Genomic DNA, 23,133 nt, shown 5'->3' on the forward strand with positions numbered 1-23,133 from the left:
AAGTACGTCATGGCTGTATATTGTCACCCTGCTTATTTAACTTATATGCAGAGTACATCATGAGAAACGCTGGACTGTAAGAAACACAAGCTGGAATCAAGATTGCCGGGAGAAATATCAATAACCTCAGATATGCAGATGACACCACCCTTATGGCAGAAAGTGAAGAGGAACTCAAAAGCCTCTTGATGAAAGTGAAAGAGGAGAGCGAAATAGTTGGCTTAAAGCTCAACATTCAGAAAACAAAGATCATGGCATCCGGTCCCATCACTTCATGGGAAATAGATGGGGAAACAGTGGAAACAGTGTCAGACTTTATTTTTTTGGGCTCCAAAATCACTGCAGATGGTGACTGCAGCCATGAAATGAAAAGATGCTTACTCCTTGGAAGAAAAGTTATGACCAACCTAGATAGTATATTCAAAAGCAGAGACATAACTTTGCTGACTAAGGTCCGTCTAGTCAAGGCTATGGTTTTTCCTGTAGTCATGTATGAATGTGAGAGTTGGACTGTGAAGAAAGCTGAGCGCCGAAGAATTGATGCGTTTGAATTGTGGTGTTGGAGAAGACTCTTGAGGGTCCCTTGGACTGCAAGGAGATCCAACCAGTCCATTCTGAAGGAGATCAGCCCTGGGATTTCTTTGGAAGGAATGATGGTAAAGCTGAAACTCTACTACTTTGGCCACCTCATGCGAAGAGTTGACTCATTGGAAAAGACTCTGATGCTGGGAGGGGTTGGGGGCAGGAGGAGAAGTGGACGACAGAGGATGAGATGGCTGGATGGCATCACTGGCTCTATGGACATGAGTCTGAGTGAACTCCGGGAGTTGGTGATGGACAGGGAGGCCTGGCATGCTGCGATTCATGGGGTCGCAAAGAGTCGGACACGACTGAGCGACTGAACTGAACTGAACTGTACTATTGTTGTGACTTTTCTATAAATTTGAAATTATTTCAAAATGAAAATTTACCCCCTTCCCACAAAACCAAAAATACACAGGGTAAGCTGGACCCAGTGGTATGTGAGGTAACGGGAAGAAGATGACACTGAGCCATCTATTATGGGTGAACAGAAAAAGGTGTGCGGAATATATCAATTCAGTGAGAATTATGGGAAGGTGACGAGGAGGCTGTGAACAGGTGGAATCTCAGACTCCTGAAGTATTACCAGGGGAGGATATACAAGCCACTGAGTATGTGGTCCTGGTGCTGGAAGGACCTATCAGAGTGGCGAGAAGTAACCTTGGGCAAGTCCTGGAAAGGATGGACAAAACTTCACAGAGAAGAGAGAACGGGGATGAACCATAGGGAGAACAATATTTAAGAGCTGGCTGAAGAAGACAGGTCTGCAAAGTAAATAGGAAAGCAGTGATCAGAGGGCAAGGGAGAGTTGAATGCCACTGGTGTCACAGAAGTCGAGCAGGAGAAAGTGGTCCCTGGGGACAAATGCCATGAAAAGCCAAATAGGACAACAGGCTTTTAAAGTGGAGCCTAGCGAGCAGTTAGCAATAACCCCAAGAAATGCCTATAAAGACTAAGGGAAGGACAAAAATTCATTAAGACGTCAAAAACCAAGGTTAGAACTCAAGCCATGATTGGAATCAAGTCTTCCTACTAACTAGAACTTGACGGAAGTGGATTAAGAGGTGGAATTAGCAAGGCACAAGTGATATTTGATAGGAAAGGGCAGGTTGTAAATATCTCATCCTTCCTTCCCTTTCTGTCCCTGGGGCAGTCACTTAAGGTATGTTGCCATTGGAAAAAAAGGGCAGCTGTGCCTCTAAGCTTATGCTTTTGGGGGAGCCAGAGTGTTGTCTCCACAACAGTCTTTAAAAAGTCCATATAAAACTTGCAAGTCCTAGAAAATGACCAAGTAGGTGGTGGAGAGAGGGACCTAGGAGTGCACTGTATCCTGACTTGGATTCTGGTTAACATTTCTTTTTTCTCTTTTTCTTTATGTACTAATTTTCTTCATGTATTATAATAAGAGAAGGAAGATATTCAAAATAATTATATGAAAGTTCGGTAAAATGCCTTTGTGAAAAGGCCTGGGCTACAAAAAGACTGGAGGCGTATACATCCAAATATTAGCGATCAAAGGAGATTTTCCCCTCCTCCTACGACTTTTATTAATACATAGATTTAAATGTTTCTATCATAAGCATGAATTGCTTTTATAATGGAGTGAAATTAAAGAAAATTTTTTAAAGGAAAAGGAAGTTGAAAAAATGCCTATGAGTTTGGAGACTGGTGAAAGAATTGTTGAGGGATGGGATGGAAGAAGCAGAAATGCAGTTGCTATGAATAATCGCTGACATTTCTAGAGCACTTTCTGTTTTGCAAAGTGTTTTTATAAACATTATCTCAATTTGTAGACTTTGCTGGCTGGATGGGACCCAGGGTCAGCTCCATCACTGCAGCATAAGGGAGACCTCCCTTAGGGGTCGGCAGTGGGTGCTGGCACAGCTCATGTATTGATAGCAAAAACCATTTAAGTAGCAAAAGTGCCTGGTATTTAGCTCATTCTCACGTGAGTCCCTATTGGGCTTCCGTATTGGGCTTCCCTGATAGCTCAGTTGGTAAAGAATCTGCCTGCAATGTGAAGAGACCCTGGTTCAATTCCTGGATTGGGAAGATCCACTGGAGAAGGGCTAGGCTACCTACTCCAGTATTCTTGGGCTTCTCTGGTGGCTCAGCTGGTAAAGAATCCGCCTGCAATGCGGGGGACCTGGATTCCATCCCTGGGTTGGGAAGATCCCCTGGAGAAGGGAAAGGCTACCCACTCTAGTATTCTTGCCTGGAAAATTCCATGGACTCTATAGTCCATGGGGTCGCAAAGAGTCAGACACAACTGAGTGACTTTCTCTTTCACATGAGTCCTGTGAAGTAGAAGATACTATGGTCATCTTCATGTTATGGATGTAATGCACAGAGAGGGTAGGGGATTTTCCAAGGTCACACAGAACCAGAGAGCATGGCTCTAAATCTCCTCTGCCGTCTGTGGATGCTCCAAGCCTCAGTAAGACCTGCATCCCAGCATCTTCCCAGCCTTTCCTGCTGTTGCTGCGTCACTTCAGTCGTGTCTGACTCTGTGTGACCCCATAGCCCCTCCTCAGTTCAGTTCAGTTCAGTTCAATTCAGTTGCTCAGTTATGTCCGACTCTTTGCGACCCCATGAATTGCAGCACGCCAGGCCTCCCTGTCCATCACCAACTCCCGGAGGCTGGTGAGTGCGGAGACTGTGTCTTTGTCAGCCTCAGGGATTATCTATCACATGTTCTCTTGATTCTCCAATCTCAGATCTGGGCCCAGGCTTTTGACACAAAAGCCCAGAACACGAGCCCTTGTCACCCCCACTATCATGTCATCTCTGCCTGGAGGCACTAACCACAGGAGCGCCCTAGCTAATGGGATTGTTTCATGCAACAAATATTGATCAAGTGCCAGGTATGTGCCAGGCACTGCTTCAGGCACCTGGCATACAACCGAGAATCAAAGCCCAATGGAGAAAGGACTGGAGGCACAAGGGCATTTTAGAAGGGGAACCCCTCAGCTGATGCTTCAGAATGCTGTCCCTCCCTACTTCTAAGCACCCCACGCCACTGTGCAGGTGAGAAGGAGACAGGCCGAGGAAATGGAGTCAGACCAGTCCCCAGCATTCACTTGCTGTGTGACCTTGGCCACTGACTTCATCTCTCTGAGCCTCAGCAACTTGGTTTGTAAAAATGGGGATCACCAAAGCTGTCTCATGGGATTATGGGAAGCATTAAGGGGGGGATCAGTTGCCTGAGTGTGGAGCCTGGCTTGGAGGAGGCACCCAGTAGGGAAGAGCTACCAATATTGTGTTTTTCTTATCTCTGGGGTTCCTCCCACGTGGCCATGAACCTCATTTAATCAAGCCTTCAGATTCCTTTCCTTGGCCCTCAGCTCTGCAGGAGCAGAAATTTGACTTTGTCAGGTCCTGGGGTTCATACTCTTGGGATCCTGATGAAGAAATCAGGTGTCAGGTGTCTCCTTTGTAGTGACCTGAGTACTGGGTCTACCTTCAGATCTGCGGTGACAAGCTTGTGTGGAGTGTAACCTGCGAGGCTGGGTCTTGCTTTAATCCACTCAGCATCCCTTTAATCCACTCAGCATCCCTGTGGATAGATAGATGGTCCCAGGTTCACAAAACAAACCCTGAGGCTGAGAGAGGGACTGCACTCCTGGAAGGATTTTGAATTAATTTATTTATCTATGTACTGGGTCTCCGCAGCTGCCCACAGGCTTTCTCCCGTTTCTGTGAGCGGGGGCTCCTTTCTAGCTGCAGTGCATGGCTTCTCATCGTGGCGGCTTCTCTTGTTGTACAGCATGGGCTCGAGGGCGCACGAGCTCAGTAGTTGTGGCGCGTGGGCTTAGTTGCTCCGTGGCACGTGGAATTCTCCCAGACCAGGGATTGAACCCTTCTCCCCTGCACGGGCAGGCAGATTCTAAACCACCCAACCACTGGAGAAGAACGGGAATTAGCATTTAAAGTGTTGTTCAGCGTCCAGGACCAGGACAAAGGGAGGAGGACTGATCCATGCCTGACCCGAGCAAGGCAGTTATAAGTGAGGGTTCTTTTGGCTACAAGGACATAACGCCTGCTGTAATGGGTTAAATGGCAGCACCCCCAAAAGGTTGTCTCTGTCCTAAACCCCAGAGCCTATGAACATTACCTTACTTGGATAAAGGGTCATGGTAGAAGTAATTAAGTTGAGAATTTGAGGTAAATCCATTGTGGAGTACCTGGATGGGCCCTAAATCCAGTCACAAGTGTGCCTGTAAATGACAGAGGAGAGGAAGGCTGTGTCAAGACCAAAGCAAAGACTGGACGCTTGAGCCACAGCCAAGGGATGCCTGGAGCCACCAGAATCTGGAAGAGGCCAGGAAGGATTGTCTTCTAGAACCTGAGGAGGGAGTGTGGCCCTGCCCACATCTTGATTCAAAACTTCTGGCCTCCAGAACTGAGAGAGGAATAATTTCAACCCATCAAGTTTGTCATAATTTGTCACAGCAGCCCTGAAAAGCTAGTACATCTGCCCAAGGGTAAACTGGTGTACTGTAGCCAAACCAAGGGAGGGGCTTGCTGTTAGGCTGAAAGTTGTGGTGGCTGGGCTGAGGTCTTGGGGTGCTGCCAGCACCTTCTCTGGACTGTAACCCTCTCAGCATGAGATTTCTAGTCTCTCAGATGGCTTCTTCTGGGGCCGTGGCTTTAGGTGACCAAGGACAGTCCAGGAAGAGGATTCTGACTGGCCTGGTTTGGGTTATGTGACCCTTTGGTCCCCCCGGAACCACCTAGTTGGAATAAGAAGCGCAGCAATTTCTCTAAAGAGGGAGGCTGTTGCGTTCATCGGAGAAGGCAATGGCACCCCACTCCAGTACTGTTGCCTGGAAAATCCTATGAACGAAGGAGCCTGGTAGGCTGCAGTCCATGGGGTCACTAAGAGTCGGATACGACTAAACGACTTCACTTTCACTTTTCACTTTCCTGCATTGGAGAAGGAAATGGCAACCCACTCCAGGGTTCTTGCCTGGAGAATCCCAGAGACGAGGGAGCCTGGTGGGCTGCCGTCTATGGGGTTGCACAGAGTCGGACACGACTGAAGTGACTTAGCAGCAGTAGCAGTTGTGCTCATAGAAGGTAACAGCCTAGTAGGCAGTATGAATTGATGTCCGCATGCAGGTGTTTCATTCAGGCCATTGAGAAGCCTGGAAGCTGCCTCTCTCCAGGTGGATGAAGTGTCAAGAAGAGAAGCTCAGACAGGACTGGGGTCTGAAGTCAAGCCTATAAGCTCTCTCTTTCCTCCCTACCCCTCCCCAGTGGTGCGCCTCTAGTATTTCTGCATTCCCAGGGATTTATACCACTGCTCTGGTTTAATGACATTCCTTCCCTTTCAGTCTTGCAGGGATTTTTGTTTTTAGTGAATAACCATGATTTTGCCTGCCTAGTGCCCCCTACTTCTCCCCAGGCAACTTGCCCCTTCTCTTCCTGGCTCTCTAATGCTCCTCTGGGATGCTATAGATATTGCTCTACTGGCTGCACTTGATTGGTCCAAAAGTGGACACCTGACTCAAGCCGGGCCAATGAGAGCCGACTCCTTTAAGAGCCTGAAGCTCTGATCTGCAGATTGGAGTAGCCATTGGTGCCCTTGCACTCTGGAGAAAGATTAGCACTGGTTCTAGGGAGGCTGAGAGGAGGGGGGCCTGAGGTATTCTAGTCCCTGGGCTGATCGTTCCTGAGACCTCTGCTTCTTGAACAGCTTGGCTGTTCAGCTTTTCCTGAATTCTGTGAGCCAGTAACCTCTTTCTTCTGCTTATTTGTTAGCCTGAGATGGAGTTCTCTTTCTTGCCATCCAAAGTGTATAAAAAGAACTGCTCGGTGTTATTTGTGAACAGAATGAAGTCTAGGATGATAGACTCACATCAGGTCACATGTTGGCTCTGTCTCATTTTACCTATGGGAGACAGCTGACCAGAGAGGGAAGTTAGCCACCCGGAGTCACACAGCCTGTGAGCAGTGGAGCCAGGACCTCAAATGCAAGCCCCCAGTTGTCTACCACCGAGTCTACCCAAACTGTCTTCATGGACTTTTCCATGACTCTGACATGCTGCTTTGTGAGTGGCTTGGAGTGGCTGGCCGTATTCCATTCTTTGCCTCAATTTCCCCATCCCATCCCTGTGGGCATACAATTCCTGGCAGAGGAAAAGGGAGCCAGATGTTACCCATGTGGGATGCTTTGAGTTCTTGGGGCCTACAAAAGACTATTATTATTTAATTACTGCAAATGGTAATTATAAGGGAAGGTAATTGTCTGCCCTTTCATTATAGCACTTTTGCCCTTTTCCTCTGGCAGCCCCTAGGCCAGTCATAAAAAGAGCTGGGTTTAGATCTGCTGCGACAGTCAGTCGTGAAGGTCTGTGGAGACCAGCTAGGGAAAAGGGCTGAAAATAAAATAGTCACTGCCATCACTTTCTGAAGGTGATTTGTGGATGATAAGGCCTCCATACTCATGAATTCCTTAGACCCTGTAGGGATGGGGGAATTAACACTCCCTGAGCTTCTTTCGGGTCCTAGGCACTGTGCTTCTGGGTGCTGTAATTCTCCAGGCGAGATCATGCCCATAAAAGACCCAGCAAGGGGCCTCACTTATAGTAAAATCTTGGTCAATGGTGCTGTATACAATTTCTAACCCTGACACACTGCCCTGTGAAATAAGAATGTGAGTGAAAGCTCAGTCGTGTCCAGCTGTTTCCAACCCCATGGACTGTACAGTCTATGGAATTCTCCAGGCCAGAATACTGGAGTAGGTAGTGCTCCCTTCTCCAGGGGATCTTCCCAAGCCAGGAATCAAACCCAGACCTCCTGCATTACAGGCATATTCTTTACCATCTGAGCCACCAGGGAAACCCAAGGGTGATTATTCTCATTTGATAAAGGAGCAGACTAAGATGCCCTCTGGTCCTAAAGCTCATGGGAACCAGTATTTGCACCCTGTGTGTCTGATCTCAAAGCACTCAGGCTTTTCACTGACAACTTGCCCCAGGCGCTCTTGACCCATTTCACAGTTGAAGAAATTGAGGCCCAGAGCTGCAACATGGCTTACCCCAGCTCACTGACGTTATTAACAAAGTCAGGACCAGGATCTACGTGGCCTGCCCTGCCTGGTTAGGGCTCTGACCTGCTTCTGGCTCTATTCTTCCCCCTATCCCTGGCTTTCCTTCTGTACCTTCCTCTGTCCCACCACCCCCAGCTCATTAGTGATGATGGAGACACATGGACGACTAAGACACAGTCTTGTTGTTGTTCAGTCTCTCAATTATGCATGCGTCTTTGTGACCCCATGGACTGCAGCAAGCCAGGCTTCCCTGTCCTTCACTAGCTCCCAGAGCTTGCTCAAACTCATGTCCATTGAGTCGGTGATGCCATCCAACCATCTCATCCTCTGTCACCCCCTTCTCCTCCTGCCCTCAATCTTTCCCAGCATCAGGGTCTTTCCCAAAGAGTCAGCTCTTTTCATCAGGTGGCCAAAGTACTGGAGATTCAGCTTCAGCATCAGTCCTTCCCATGAATATTCAGGGTGGATTTCCTTTAGGATCGACTAATTTGATCTCCTTGCTGTTAAGGGACTCTCAAAAGTCTTCTCCAGCACCACAGTTTGAAGGCGTTGACTCTTTAGTCCTCAGTCTTCTGTATGGTTCAGCTCTCACATCCACACATGACTACTGGAAACACCATAGCTTTGACTATATGGACATTTGTAGGCAAAGTGATGCTCTGTTTTTTAATATGCTGTGTAGGTTTGTCGATTTCTTTCAAGGAGAAAGTGCGTTTTAATTTCATGGTCGTAGTTACTGTCCACAGTGATTTTGAAGCCCAAGGAAATAAAATCCGTCACTGTTTTCCACTTTTCCGCCTTTATTTGCCATGAAGTGATGGGACCAGGTGCCATGATCTTAGTTTTTTGAAATCTTTTTCACTCTACTCTTTCACCTTCATTAAGAAGCAGCTCTTTAGCTCCTCGTCACTTTCTGCTATTAGTGTGGTATCATCTGCAAGTACTAAGCTCAATTGTGGACCTGGAAACTCCTGAAGAAGGCTGGCCCAGCCCATAACATTCATTAGTAAAAAGTCACAACATTCTTCCTGACTAAAGGCCAGATTCCTAATCCTTTGAGATCTAAATAAAAATTGACTGGCATTTCCTACCTCACACTTGATGGAAATCCAATGATGTCCTCAAGGTTTCTTCAAATTCCAGTGAGTTAGAGTCCTGGTCCCTTCCAGCTCTGACTTTCTCCTTCCCAGCCTTTCCTCTCTGCTAATCCAGGCTACCTAGTACCAACCTATCATTCAGCATACAGTTCATCTTACTAAAGGAAGCAGAATGGGGGTTGTATCATAGCGACACAATGAGCAGAAAGTGAGTGATAGATATCACTGTGCTTACAAGTCCTGCACCTCCTGTTCACTGACCACCTCTCTCCTCAAGCTCTTCCATCTTCCTGCTCATCCTCACATTTCAAGACAGTGCTCACATATTGCATTTTCTGAACCTCCTCGCCTTCAAAAATTCAATCCCCATTATTTTTAATTGAATGAATGCAAAAGTATGTACGGACTATCCAATTTGCCATCTGATGTCCAGTGAAAGGATTAGCAATATGAATGCAGAATTACATCAGGGATAAGTGTGCACAAAAGGAGAAATTTATAGTTATGGCAGCATCCTGAAGACAACAGTTCCTATTAAGGGGTGGGTGTTTTCAAGGAAGATTTTTTTCCAGAGGAGATAAGGTGGGAGTGGATTCCTGAAATAAGTACGGGTAGTTAACATTGCAATGGCCTAACCCACACATGATCTCACTTCCTATTTTCCCTGTGAAGTAGGTATTGCCATATTCAGTTTGCAAATGAGAAAACCGAGGCTAGAGAGAGAAAAAACTTGCCTATAAGAGGAAAAGTTGAGGTTCAACCTAGCTCTTTGAACTTTTAAATCTTATCTATTAACTCTAAAGTCTATGGCCATCTTGAGAGAAACAAAATGACAAAATGAGTAAAGAGAATTGAGTGGGCAGAGAACTCACATGCTCATTCATTCATTCACTCAGCTAACACCACAAAGCTCTCACCAGGCACCAGGCCCTGCAGCAAATAGAGCTCTGCACCAGGAGTCCAAGGACCTCAGCTGAAAACCTGACCCCAAACTTAGCCAATCATTTTCCTTCTTTGGGCCTCAGTTTTCCCGTCTGTGAAGTGGGGGTAACATGCCTGCCAGCCATCCTCCCAAGGATCCTATGGGGGTGCAATTAGAAGGTGTGTGTGATGAGGCTCCAGGTTGTTGTTTTCAGTTCTGATGGGAGGTACACCCCTGTTTGCAGGATGAAGAGGCAGCTAGCTTGAAGGGCAAGGAGAGAAAGATGGAAATTTCATGGCATCAAGGGTCCCACTGAACAGGCTGGGGATGCAATGCTATGAAGCCACCCTTGTACTTGCCAGATGGGGCTGCGGTGCCTGGGCATCACCTGGTCACCTCTTGTTTCCTCACTCCCCACATCTATTTGTCACCAAGTCCTGGTGACACGAAGTCTTTAATATGTCCCATGTTTGTCCACTTTTTCCCACCTCTGCTAGTGCCACCCTGGCCCAATCCATCTCCATTGCTCACCTGGCAGACTTTGAAAGTCCCCTTCCTGGCCACCCTGTCCTCCTGCTTTGCCCCATTGCAGTCCATTCTTTCCTCAGCAGTCACAGAGACCTTTTGAGAAGAAATCTGGCTACTTCTCTGCTTAACGCTCACCTCTCCACGACTTCCTATTGCTCTTAAACTAAAATCCTAAATACTTGCCAGAGCCTGCCTGGGACTTCTGACCCTTTGCAGCCCCCCTCATTCCATTTGCACTCAATTGTCTTTCTGGCCTTGGGATACAGGAAGCTCCTCTTTGCTTCAGAACCTTCACATACTGTTTTCTCTGCCAGAAATGCTTTTCTCTTATCTCTTCCCTGGTCTCAGCGTCAGTGTCCCTTCCTCTGGGAAGTTCTCCTTGATCTTCCCTTACCCCCTCCTCAGACGCTTCCAACCTCCCCTTTGAAGCTCTTATGATATGAATTAATTATTCATTTGGTTATTTGTTAAATTCTGTCTCCTGGAACAGATGGTGGGAGAACTCACCAAGATCCACTTCTCTTCACCTTCCAGAGGAACAGTCTTCCAGCATCCCTTGGAACACACACAGTTAGAATATAACCAGGGACTAAATTGTAAAAATTAAAGAAGAAGGTGACTTCTCCAGTGGTCCAGTGGTTAATAATCTATGCTTCCACTGTAGGGGACATGGGTTTGATCCCTGGTCTGGAAACTAAGATCCCACATGCTGTACAGCATGGCCAAAAAAGATAAAGAAGAGGGAGGGAGGCAGATCAATGGGCTGGAGTAGTCATGGAGGGGTTCCTGGAGGAGAATAAGGAGGATTTGAAGAACTGGAGAGGATAAGGTGGTAGTTTAATCGCTAAGTCATGTCTGACTCTTGCGACCCCATGCACTGTAGCCTGCCAGGCTCCTCTGTCCACGGGGATTCTCCAAGCAAGAATACCAGAGTGGGTTGCTATTTCCTTCTCCAGGGGATCTTCCCGACCCAGGGATCAAACCCAAGCCTCTTGCATTGCAGGTGGATTCTTTACCAACTGAGCTATAAGGGAGGCACCAGAGAGGATAAGGGTGGGTTGCTATTCACTCTGTCGTTTGTCCTTCCATCCAGCAAATATATATTCTAATGCACCATGCTCAGTGCTTTACCAGCAGTGTGGCCAGCAGACTCTGGTGCTCTTGGGAACCAGAGGAAAGTGTCACTCCCCACGCAGAGGACCTTGAATAGCCTCCCAGAGGAGGTGATGTTTGAGCCAAGCCTTGATAAGTAGGTGTTTGCCAGAGAGATAAGAGATGGGTGAAAAGAACTGAGGATCCCAGGCAGAAAGAACAGCATGAGCAGAGACCTGGAATCAAGAAGGTGCAGTGTGTTCAGGGAAGTAGCAGGGTCCAATGTGCCAGGATTTGGGGTCGAGGGGTCTGGGTACCAATGGCAAAGAGATGAGTTCAATCTCTTCACATCTGGCTTCTTGTACCTCAACCCACACTGACTCCATTCAGATGATATTAAAAACCTCTGGGATGGTCCCAGAAGGCTTTTTAGAGAATATCTAAGTAAAAGTGACCAGGAAAGGTGGGATGAAAGGACAAGGGAGGCTATTTCAGGCAGAGGGAATGGCATGTGCCAAGTCTTTGGAAGACAAAGGGTCAGGCCTGAGATAGCAGCTCACCTTGTCTGGCTGAAGCATAGCTTTCCAGGTGATTAGACAGGAGGCTGGATTCTTTACCACTGAACCACCAGGGAAGCCACCGGGCCAACAGGCAAGTCCTAAATGTGTATTTTTAAAATGGAGCATTGTTACTTTACAGCATTGTTCAAATTCTTCTGCATGAGATATTTGTCTCCTCTTCTATTTCTTAACTTATCATTTCCCCGAACTTCTCAACGTGGGTTGATATTTATCACTCCTACTTTCCTGGAAACCAGAAAACTGTCCCTTCTTCCCAACCAGCTCACTTCGGACCTAATTTCTGAAAAGCTTCTCCCGCTCCCTGAGGAAAAAAAGAATGACTTTCTCCCTGTCTTCTATAAATCCTTCCCCTTTAAAATTACAACTAATTGCCACTACACATACCTATTGTAGGGCTTCCCAGAACCCGCCTGCCCATGCAGGAGACATAAGAAACTTGAGTTCAATTCCTAGGTGGGGAAGATCCCCTGGAGGAGGGCACAGCCACCCACTCCAGTATTCCTGCCTGGAGAATCCCATGGACAGAGCAGCCTGGCGGGCTACAGTCCACAGGGCTGCAAATAGTTGGACACGACTGAAGCGACTTAGCACGCAGCGCGGCATATGTATTGTACTCTGCTCTGCGCCAGGTACCGTGCTTGGGACTTATCACAGATGGTCTACATGAGTCCTCTGCTGCTGCTACTGCTGCTAAGTCGCTTCAGTCGTGTCCGACTCTTCGCGACCCCACGGACTGCAGCCCACCAGACTCCTCCGCCCATGGGATTTTCCAGGCAAGAGTACTGGAGTGGGATGCCGTGGTCTTCTCCACATGAGTCCTCTAGTTGTTCACAGCCTTGACATCCTGTGCTAGACTGGAAGCTCCATGAGGGCAGGAACCTTGTCCAAGTTGCTCACAGCTGTGTTTCCAGCCAACCAGCAGGGTGTCTGATAGGAGGCCCTTAATCACTATTTAACCAATTGGGAGATGCTTCCTGGAGGAAGGCAAACACTGGCAGGTGATTGTTTATGTGTCCTTCCCCAGGGACTGGGTGCTCCGGGAGGGTAAGGACAGCCTCGATTCATTGAGACCTAGAGGCCGAGTGGCAGCTGAGTGTCACAGGAGGTCTGAGCCCCTGAAAGGACCCAGGGACTGGCCGCCTCCTCAGGTAGAAGTGAAGTTTGGAAGCTGACACAGCCCGGGAGGCCGAATCGGGAGGACTTGGTGACTGATTGGCTGGGGAGGGTGAGGCGGGAGGAGGAGTCACACACAGATGGCTCTGAGGTCTGGAGCTGGGGGACAGCCGGTGCCACCTCTGAGAGACTCGGCGAGGAGAGCCGCTGACAGCCTCCGGCGGCCCCACCCTTTGGGGGCTCGGGCCTAGGGCCAGGGAGGGCTGGAGCTTACTGCGGGAGGGGTGGCCTGGCATGTACAAACTTCTGCCCCCATCCCCGTGTCCTCGACTTAAAAAAAAAAATCTCAGGCTGGATTTTGAACGCGACCGTTGGTTATCAGGTGTGGAGGGCCCATCCTAGGGGTCCCCTCCTGCCTGCGGTCTGCGAGGAAGACCCCCGGGTGCCGCCTGGCCCCGCGCAGGCTCGGCCTGGTCCGGGCCGCGGCCCGCCAGGCCCAGGTCCCCCAGCCCGCCGTCGCCGGGGAGGGGGCGGCGAGGCGACGGCCGGGCCTGGGCGGGACAATGGCCGCAGCCGCCGGGGCCCCGGGAGCCCCCGCGCTGGGGAAGGGGCTGGCCTAGGGCCGCGGGCTCCGGTGCCCTCCCCGCGCGGCTCGGGCGGGCGGAGGGGGGCGAGGAGTTCCTTTGTGGCTCTGCCTCCGGCGCGGCGCGGGCGGGGGGCGCCGCTCAACTTTGCGAGGCGGCGGCGGCGGCGGCGAGCTCGAGACGAGGCCCCGGGGCCCGAGCGGGGCCCCCAGCGCGCGGCCCGCCCCCGCCCCCCGCCCGGCCCCCTCCCCTCGCGCGCCGTCGCCGGAGCCCGGCGCTGCCCACTCGCGGGAGCCCCCGGGGCCGGACGGGCTGCGCAGCTGGAGAGGCGGGGGCCCGACGCGGCCCCCCCGGAGCCGGGCGCCTGGCGCGGGGGCTCGCCGAGCGCACGGGGGGCCGCGCGGCGCTGCAGACCCAGCCTCCCGCCGCCGCCGCCGCCGCCTCGGCGCTTGCAGAACCCAGAAGTGAACAGCAGGCGACCCGGAAGGTTTGCGCGCGGCTCCGCACCGAGCCGGAGCCGGAGCCCGGAGCCGGAGCCCCAGCCCGGCCCTGCTCGGGCCGCCGGGCGCGGGGCTGCGGCCGCGTCCCGGAGCCGCCGCCAGCACAGCCAGGTCCGTGCGGGCCCGGGGCGCGGGGAGCGGGCCCGGCGGCGGCGGGCACTCGCCCGCGGGAAAGTTGCGCCGAGTTGCGGGCGGGGGGCCGGCCGGGGCGCGGGCGCTGTCAGCGCGGGCCGGGGCACTCCGAGGGCCCGGGGCCGCCTGCGCCTCGGGCCCGGCCCGGAGCGGCGGCGGCGGCAGCGGCGCGCGGGGTAGGAAGTGTCTCCGGCGGCGTGTCTGGTCTGTTCTCCGAGTGTGCGTGTGTGTGTGTGTGTGTGTGGTGTGCGCGCGTGTGTGTGTTTTCTTAAGCCGGGCTATTCAAACCTGCTGCAATTCTCCGGTAAACAATGATTCATGGGGCTTAATGCAAATAAACGGATTGCAAACGGCGCGGTTCGCGCACTTTGCAGGCGGCCCGGTGGAGCGGCCAGTGCCGGATTTCTCCCTTTTTTTGCAGATCTGCAGAATATGGCGTCCCTGTCCTGTTTTAAAAATAAGCCAGGCTGCCATTTTTGTTTTTCTTTTGTCTGAAAATTTTAATAAAACTGTCTGAGAATGTGGGAGAGGCGGCTGGAAGCAGAGGGGGCACCCGAAGGGTTGGCTTTTTTCCTTTTCTTTGGCGAGAGCCGCGAGCCTTTCGGGGAGGTGAGACACAATGCAATTGCGCTTTAAAGAAAAAAAAAAAGGAAGCCGCTGGGCGATTTGGGGGGAGGTTTGGGAATTTAAAGTTAACTCCGAAAGTTTTCTTTTTTTTTTTTAAGCTTTTTTTTTTTTTTTGGAAGGCGGTGAAATGCCGCGAAAGGATCTCGGGGCGCATTTCTCCCCCCCAGCCAGCCGCCTTTGCGGGATTTTTGGAAAAAGTTAACTGCCTATTTCCACTTAGCTGCGGGGGGGATTGTGGAAGGTTGGGGATGGGGGTTTCGGGGACCAGGAAATGTCTTTTGGAAGAGGCATTGCAAGGAGCTGTATTCTCAAATTTGGAGGAAAGGGTTGGCAGTAGGAGGTCTGAGTGGGCCCCCGGTTTCCAGCTAAGACCCTTGGCATGAGGAAATAATCCTGCTGTCTGCCACCGTGCCCTGGAGCAGTGTGCAACCCTCAGAGCAGTGAGCTCTGTGGGGGGTGGGGGTGGGGGTGGGCCTGTCTCCTTCATGGGTGGCCAGGGCCCTATTGTAGGCGGAAATCTTGCCCTCCGTGCTGGGGTGGCTCCTGCTGGAGAGCCCCTTCCCCTGGTGGGCCTCCTGGCCCTGGTAGGTGGCATCTGGGTGAATGCCCTCAGGTGGTTGGCTGTTTGGCTGGGGGCAGGCAGGCAGCCCCAGTGGGTCCTGTCTGAGGGGAGGGGCAGGAGAGTTTGTCTGGTAGTGGGGGTGGTCTGAGCCTCTTCCCTGTGGTGTGCTCTTACCGCCTCTGCCCTGCATCCTGGAGGCTCCCCGTTGAAGGCAGTTTAGACTTGGGTGAAGTTCCTGGAGCATCTCTCTGGACAGGTCAGGACTTGCTGGCTTTCAGGCTACAGAAGTGTTCTCAAGGTCTACAAGGTCTGGTGTGGCTGGTGCTGTCCAAGGCGCCTGGGCAGGCTGGGCCTGGTCTTGCCCTTCTGGAAAAGTCTGTCTGTCCTAGGACCCTAAGCCTGTCTAACCCCTGCCCCAAGGTCTCCTGGAGGCAAGACCCCTCTAGTCACTCCTGTGTTCTGGCCCCACCGGGCAGGGTGAGCTGAATTCAGGCAGAGCCAGGGGCTGAAGGCTGAGACTTAGGGATTCAGGGCTGCAGAATTTGGTATGTCTGAGCCAGAGGGGAACTAAGCTAGGCATTTTTCAGATGGAGAAACTGAAGTCCAGAGAGAAGTGACTTGCCCAAAGTCATACTGCCAGTTAGATCTGAGACAGAGATGTTCAGGTTTTCACGTCTGGGCTCTCTCCACTGTTCTCTGTTGGCAGGGTGGCAGGGGAGGTGGGGGTTGAGTCCTGGAAGAGTCGTTTTGGACAGAACTGGACTGGGATGGAAGAGCATGTCTGCCTTCACTCATCCCCCTGTCCCCACCATCATAATCCTGCCTGGGTGTAGAGCATGGCCGTTGTCACATCAGGTTCTCCCAGAAACTCATTTGGGTGAAACTGTCAAGGTGAGGATACTTAACTCCATTTTAAAACTTAGGAAACTGAGGCTTGGAGAGGTTGAGCAGTGGCAGAGGAGGGCTTAAACTCAGGCTTCTTAATTCCTTGTCCAGGGAGCCTTTTCCTGGGTAGATTTTGGTACTTGTGGATAGGTGTCTTTCCTAACTTCTGGTTTTTGATCTTTCAGATTCATCTACTGACCTCAGTGACTGTGTAAAAAAACAAACAAACAAACAAAAAAACAATGTAGAAACCTGTCCCCTTAAGACTATCAGAGCTGGTAAGGCCCGGAGAGGTCATCTGGGCTCAGAGAGGGGAAGCCACTGGCTTGAAGTCACCCAGCAATTTGGGTCCCATGAGCAGAGCCATGGTCTCCTGTCTTCTTTTCTCTGTGAGACACTCAGAGGGAGAGGGACACCACTCTACCTAGTTGCCAGACTCCACTGGGCCCAGGACAGTTGCTGGTTGTAGTTGGTTGCTGGGGCCAGGGGCGTTATAATGGCCAACACTAGTCTATCTCCAGCCCTTCCCTGGGCAGATACGTCCCTGCCCTTCTGTACAGTGAGTCCCTTCCTCCTTTTCTCCCTCCCTCCCTTCTTTTCCTTCATCTCCATCCATTAGTTCATTAGTTTGCTAGATTATTCCTTCATTCTTTCATTGTACATTTGTTAATTTATTGGTTAGTCATTTCAGTAGTCATTCATCTGCCCGTCCATCTGTCCATCCATCCATTCAATCCCCAGCTTATCTAGTCCGGGTTGGACAGCCATGTGATATACAAATACAGTCTTCAAGAGCTCCAAAGCCAGTAGGGTGCAGAAAGCACTAGCTCAGGCAGTATTTGTGGGCACCGCATGAGTTCCCAGGGAAGGTCTCTGAGAAGTAGAGGCTTGAAAATACTCTTGTGATGGTGAATCTGGGTGCTGGGACCAAGGTGCTTTTTTTTTTTTTTTTTTTTACAGTGTGGTATATGGCTTGTATGACTTTGGGCACATTCTTCTCCTCTCCGAGCCTCTACTTCTTGATCTTTAAAATGGGGTAATCTCTGTGACTCATGGCTTGTGGGAACCACCGCAAGAGTGTCTGCAGCCTCTCCCTGCCCTGGCCAGGCACGTGATAGGAGCTTGGTGTGTATCAAGAAGGATTGTTGATTACCAATTCAGGCCCTGCCTTGATTTTGAAAACCATTATGGTTTCAGAATGAGTCCAATGATCTGGGGACCCTGAAAACCCTAACCTTGTCATTCCCCTGCTGAAACTCTTCTCATATTTCCTAAGCATTTCAAAGACCGAAAACCCAATGTCCTTTCGGGGCCTAAAAGGCCCTGTATGAGCCTCCCAAGTGGTGCAGTGGTTAAGAATCTGTCTGCAATGCAGGAGACTCAAGAGACACAGGTTCAGTCCCTGGGTCAGGAAGATCCCCTGGAGGAGGAAATGGCAACCTACTCCAGTATCCTTGCCTGCAGACTTCCATAGACAGGGAAGCCTGGCAGGCTACAATCCTTGGGGTCACAAAGAGTTGGACGTGACCGAGGACATCACACAAGGCCCTTTATGGTCTGGGCCTGCCCGCTCCTCCATCTCAGCTCCCTGTCTCCCAGTCTCACCACGTTCAGCCACACCAGCTTTCTTTCTGCAGCTCGAATTTACAAAGCCTATTGGCAGGGCCTTTGCACATCCACCCGAACCTAGAATGCCTGCATGGCTGGCGCCTTCTTGTTTCACCGGTTTTGACTCAGCTGGGGCTTCCCTGGCCACCTGCTCTGTAATAGCTTACCACTGTCACTCATGGGCACATCATCCCTTGCAGCTCTTACCAGTATCTGAAACTTCTTTCTGTATTTATTTATTTGTACTTCTTACCTGTCTGCACAGCTGGCAGGTGCTTAAACCCCATGCAGGCGAGTGGGCAGGTGGGTCTAGTGTGGGGTGGCCGTGGCTTGGATGGAGGTGAGGAGATGCCGGGGAGCCCAGGTGTGGCAGAAACCCTGCAGTGGGGCAGCTCCTGGGAGATGAAGTGACACCGAGCTCTCTGCCCTCCTCTCCCCTGGGAGGCTCCAGGCTGTTGTCAGGAAATAATGAGATGATTAAATCACAGGATCTAAGAATCCCAGTCTCTTCCAATCTCAGAACTTGGCATCTGAGAAGCTTTCTGACTCAGAACCTTTGGCACTGGAGTCCACATTTGATCAAATCTGGGGTTTTTTGTTGCTGTCTAGTCGCTGAGTTTTATCCACTTCTTTGCGACCCTGTGGACTGCAGCCCCCCGGGCCCCTCTGTCCATGGGATTCTCCAGGCAAGAATACTGGAGTGGGTTGCTATTTCCTTCTCCAGGGGATCTTCCCGACCTAGGGATCGAACCCAAACCTTGTATCACAGGAGGACTCTTTAGCACTGAGCCACCAGGGAAGCCTAGATCTGGGGTTTAGACCCTTACGTAGAGGCTCTTCACTGCCTTATTTATTTAGTGGCCCCGAGTGTCACTTTGTGTCAGGCCATGTTCCAAAAGGCTTTGTAAACATGGACATGCTTAATCCTCATTGTCATCACGCCCATTTTACAGCTAAGGAAACGGAGGCACAGAGACATGAGGTAACTTGGCCAAGTCCACAGAGCTCATCAGGTGCATTGTGTGACTGGAACCCAGCACTCCAGGACTCCACCTTAGAACCCCACAGCTGCTGAGGGGAAGCCCAAACTCACCCGACCCCTTCACAGAGCGGGAACCCCCTTCCCACATCCTTGACAAGAGGGCCTCTGATCTCCGCTAGAGTGATGGGGAGTTCCCTCCTGACCAGGCCCCTCAGCCTCCCTTTGTCAGACCGTCGTCATATCTGGAAAGATCGTCTTTACAGAGGGCAAAGTGCTGCTCCCACCCTGTGAATGACGCTTGGGAAGTAATGGTAGCGGTATGGTTTCCCAGTGCTTTTGACCTTGTGGTTTTGTGACTTCAGGAGCTTCTTTCTCCCCACTGGGTTGTGAGCTCCCTGGGTGCAGGCCACCCCATGCCTGGTGTTGTATGTGTGACCTGGCACCAAGCATACATGCCTCCCGAGCCCCTCCTGTGCCTGTAGCACTGTGCTTGGCCCTGGTCCAGGGTATTGGGCAGGCTTGGTGTACTTAGGGCAACAGGACACTGACGTCTCCATGTAGCCCCATGTGTACCCAGTTCTTGGAGAACCACTCGATCTAAAGTCACATGTTAATTGAAGAGAGGCAGACGTCACAGTTAGCCAGCCAAACCTCAGCCTGTCCACTGGGGAGACTGCAGCAGGAAAGGAGAGGCATGGGCCTTGTCCAGGGCCACCCATCCCTCTGGATGCCTTCCTGGTAGGCTTTCCTCTCCCCAGGTGTCACTTGGCTGCCACAGTATGTGTCTTGGGGTCAAAGGCAGCAACAGCCCTGGTAGGGGAGCTGCTCCCTCTGTCACACCGCCCTCCTTATCTCCACCTTGGTGGGAGTGCTCCCCAACGCACAGGGCTGCGGAGAGCCCAGCACCCCTCCTGGACTTGGGTGGGATTGAGAGGTGGGTGGCGTGGAAGTGTGTTGGGGGTTGTGGGTTCAGCTTCCTACTGCCAGGACTGTGGTCAGACTCTGGAAGCTGGTAAGGATTTGGGGAGGGGGCTGAGTGGTGTGTTGAGTGTTAAGGTGTGTGGGGGAGGCCTGGGGATTTGGCTGTGGGGCCCACAGCATCCTGCCTTGTCCCTGCCTCATCCATATGGCAGAATGTCCGTGGGGGCAGTCCTCACCATTTGAATCCATCTGTGAGCTTTGAGCATAGGCTTTATGCTCCTTGAGGGGATAGTCTAGCCATTTTAACTTCTGGGATTCAATGCAGGGGGCACCTGGTTGGGGTGGACACACCCCAGACATCACGCACACACATATTCACACCCCCAGTCCTTCCACATCCACCTTTGACCCTACCTCCGCTACCCGACTTGTGCCAGTTTGAGGGGCTGCCCTGCTATTTCAGAAACACTACCAGAGATGCCCTGAGCTGGGCCTGTAGGAGCTGGGCATTCAGAAGACAAGTCCGCTAGAGTGTCCACACACGTGATATACATGCGTGCACTCCTGCAACCCACGGATCACACGTGGTAGTCACATACCCACATGTGCCTCCCAGGAACCAATGCACAGCCGCCTGCTGCCCCTGCTCGGGGCCTTCCACACTCATGTGCATGCTGTGTTTACACGTCAGTGCATCTTCCACTGGCCTTACATCCTTTGGCCTTACACAGGATCCCTCCCGCACACCTGTGCACTCACGTGTGCCCATGCCCCACCCAGACCTGCTTGCAGCCTGCCTGGACCTCCCGCCCTCACTCAGCAATGCTTCTCGAGCACTTACTGTGTACCAGGCCCCCTGCTTGATGCTGGGGACACCGGTGGGGGGGACCGATGTCGTCCCCGCCCTGGTCTGGAGACTTGAGGCAAACACAGCTGAGGATGTGATTACAGACTTTCGTACCTGCTGGAAAGGAACGACTTTCCTACGACGAGGGCTGCCATATAGCTTGGTACTTTTGCATTTACTGTAACCAGTGACGATGATGGTGTGTAGAGGGGAGAGGTGCTTCAGGGATGAAGTGATCTGGCTTGAAGTTTTCCAGGTGAGGGCATTCCAGGCAGAGGGAAGAGCTGGGGTGAAGACCCCGAGGTGGGAAGTGAAGGACCACGGAGAGGGTGGTGGCCCTGAGACCTGGGGGAGGTGGGCCTCTGTCGGGGCTTGTGCTGGGTCTTCCATGGCCTTGACCCTCCCACCCACATGTCCAGACCAGACCCACCCCATCCCTCTCTCTGATCAGCCCAGCCCTCCCTTTGGTGCTTTGCCCTGCTCAGGGCCCACTTTGCAGGCTGCCACGCCAGTCTTGGGCCCCGTCTTTCCTGCCCCATAGGCTGCCCCCCAGGGGTCCTGAGATACAGTCCCAGTACAGGCTCTGATCGCCTGCCGGGGGTTCCCGGCCTGGGACCCCCAAAGACCTATCTAGAAAGCTCCTGGGGGCCAGGCCGCAGCTGGGGTTCAGCAGCTGGCTCTTGCGCTGAGCTAATCCCAGACTTGACTCTCTCCCAGGCCACCGGGCAGCCCCGTGGGTCCTGAGAAACTGCACCCCGCCCCCTGCCCCCTGCCCCCTGCCCCCAGCCCAGTTGACATCTCTGGTTGGTCCCATTTCCAGGAGTCTTCAGAAGGCTAGGAAAGGCTCCCATGTGCCTTGGAGAACCTCATAGCAAAATGGTAGCAGCCACCACGGAATCCGTACCACGGAGCAGGTTCTGTTCTAAAGACGTTATACCTATTAACTCATCAGATCCTCACAGCGATGCTGAGGAGACACCGTTATCATCCTAGTTTGGTTACAGTATCTGTGGCTTTGACCTTGTCTTGTTCCAGAATCTGTACTTCCAATACTCAGTGGCCACATTGCCCCTCAGAGGGTCCAAGAACCCAGGCTGTGGTTTAGTTGCATCTCTTTGTTTTATAAAGGAAGGAACAAAGGCCCAGAGAGGAAATGGACTTGCTAAAGGTCACACAGCGAGTGGACAGAAGGGGTTCCCTCTGCCCCCAACAGCTGCATGGTTGGCAGGTTACATCCTCTCCAAGTCTCATTCGTGAACCCAGGCAGGCAAGGGAGAGATTGCCTTAGAATCCAGCAGGGTGGAATCTTTGTGGGGTGTGGGGGACTGCAGTTGAATAGACATGGGTGGGGGTTTTGGGGCACCCTGGACGTGGGCTTTGTAGTAAGTCATGGAGTTGCTCATTTTTGTTCCAGGCATCTTCCTGAATGTGTGTTATATTTCAAAATGTTCACAGCATCCACCTCACAGGGGTCATTAGGAGCCTGAGTGAGAAATGCTTATAAAGCACCGAACAGTGCCTGGGATGGGAGAAGCGCTCAGTGACTTATGATTATGGTCATTTCACACTGGCAGAAGGAGTTCCCGCTGGGGATAGGAGCTAGGGGTCCCCAGGGGACATGGCAGCAGAGGAGGGCATGGGTTCAAAGCCTGCGGAATGTCCTCTCAGCCCTGAGAAGGCAGTCACGGCCCGTTCCCTGGCAGAGACGCTAGGGCTCCCAGAGAGGATTACCACCCTGGGTGTCTGGGTGGCCGATAGTGGGAGAGGGGGAACTGGGAGGGGAGGGCACAGCATCCCGGCTCCCACTGACCAGGGCGCAGACAGCAGCCCCCTTCCGCTCTGATCAGCCCCAGCCTCACAATGAAAACAGCCCTTCCCAGCCCCACAGGGCTGCGGAAACCCAGCCTAATTGGATCCAGGACCCTCGGGAGCCTAGTTCCTCACAGGAAGTTCCCAGGAGCAAGTTTCTGAGGCTGGCCTGGGTCTTGGGGATGGGGTGGGGTGCAGCAGCTGGGACTCGGGACTCTGGGCTGTGTAGAGTAGGGGCATATGGAGGGCAGAGGGGTCGTGGGAATAGGGTCTCAAGGTGCTGGGAAGACAGGAAACTTCAGCTTCTCTCTCCTAGACCAACTCCTTGTCCATGCAGGCCATCCTCCTAGCCCCATGATGACCCGTCTACTGAAAACCTTGACCATGGCCTTTCTCAGCTCAGGGACCCCTGAACATGATCCCATGTGGCCTTTCATCTAAGTGTCTAAGCCTGGAACTCTGGCCCTTTGTGAATTGCCCTGGCTGCCCCTTCCCCTGCGAATTCCTACACTGGGCTCTTGTGGACCCTATGACTGTAGTTCTCCAGGCTCCTTTCTCCGTGGGGTTTTCCAAGCAAGAATGCTGGAGTGGATTGCCACTTCCTCCTCCAGGGGATCTTCCTGACCCAAGATTGAACCTGTGCCTCCTGCATCGTGCATTGGCAGGTGGATTCTTTACCACTGCGCCACCTGGGAAGCCCACGAGAA

General features: G+C 51.9%; 1 protein-coding gene across 2 annotated transcripts in view; it reads left to right on the forward strand.

Annotated features, from left to right (window-relative positions):
- The window catches only part of ZNF362 (zinc finger protein 362), a 40,052-nt gene continuing 30,921 nt past the window's right edge, over positions 14,003-23,133 (forward strand). For both annotated transcript variants that reach the window (XM_018058099.1, XM_018058107.1), the window contains exon 1: positions 14,003-14,164. The gene's annotated coding sequence lies outside the window, so the exon portion shown is untranslated. The remainder of the gene's footprint in view (positions 14,165-23,133) is intronic.

The sequence above is a fragment of the Capra hircus genome, chromosome 2 (genome assembly GCF_001704415.2).
Source record: "Capra hircus breed San Clemente chromosome 2, ASM170441v1, whole genome shotgun sequence".
NCBI lineage: Eukaryota > Metazoa > Chordata > Mammalia > Artiodactyla > Bovidae > Capra > Capra hircus.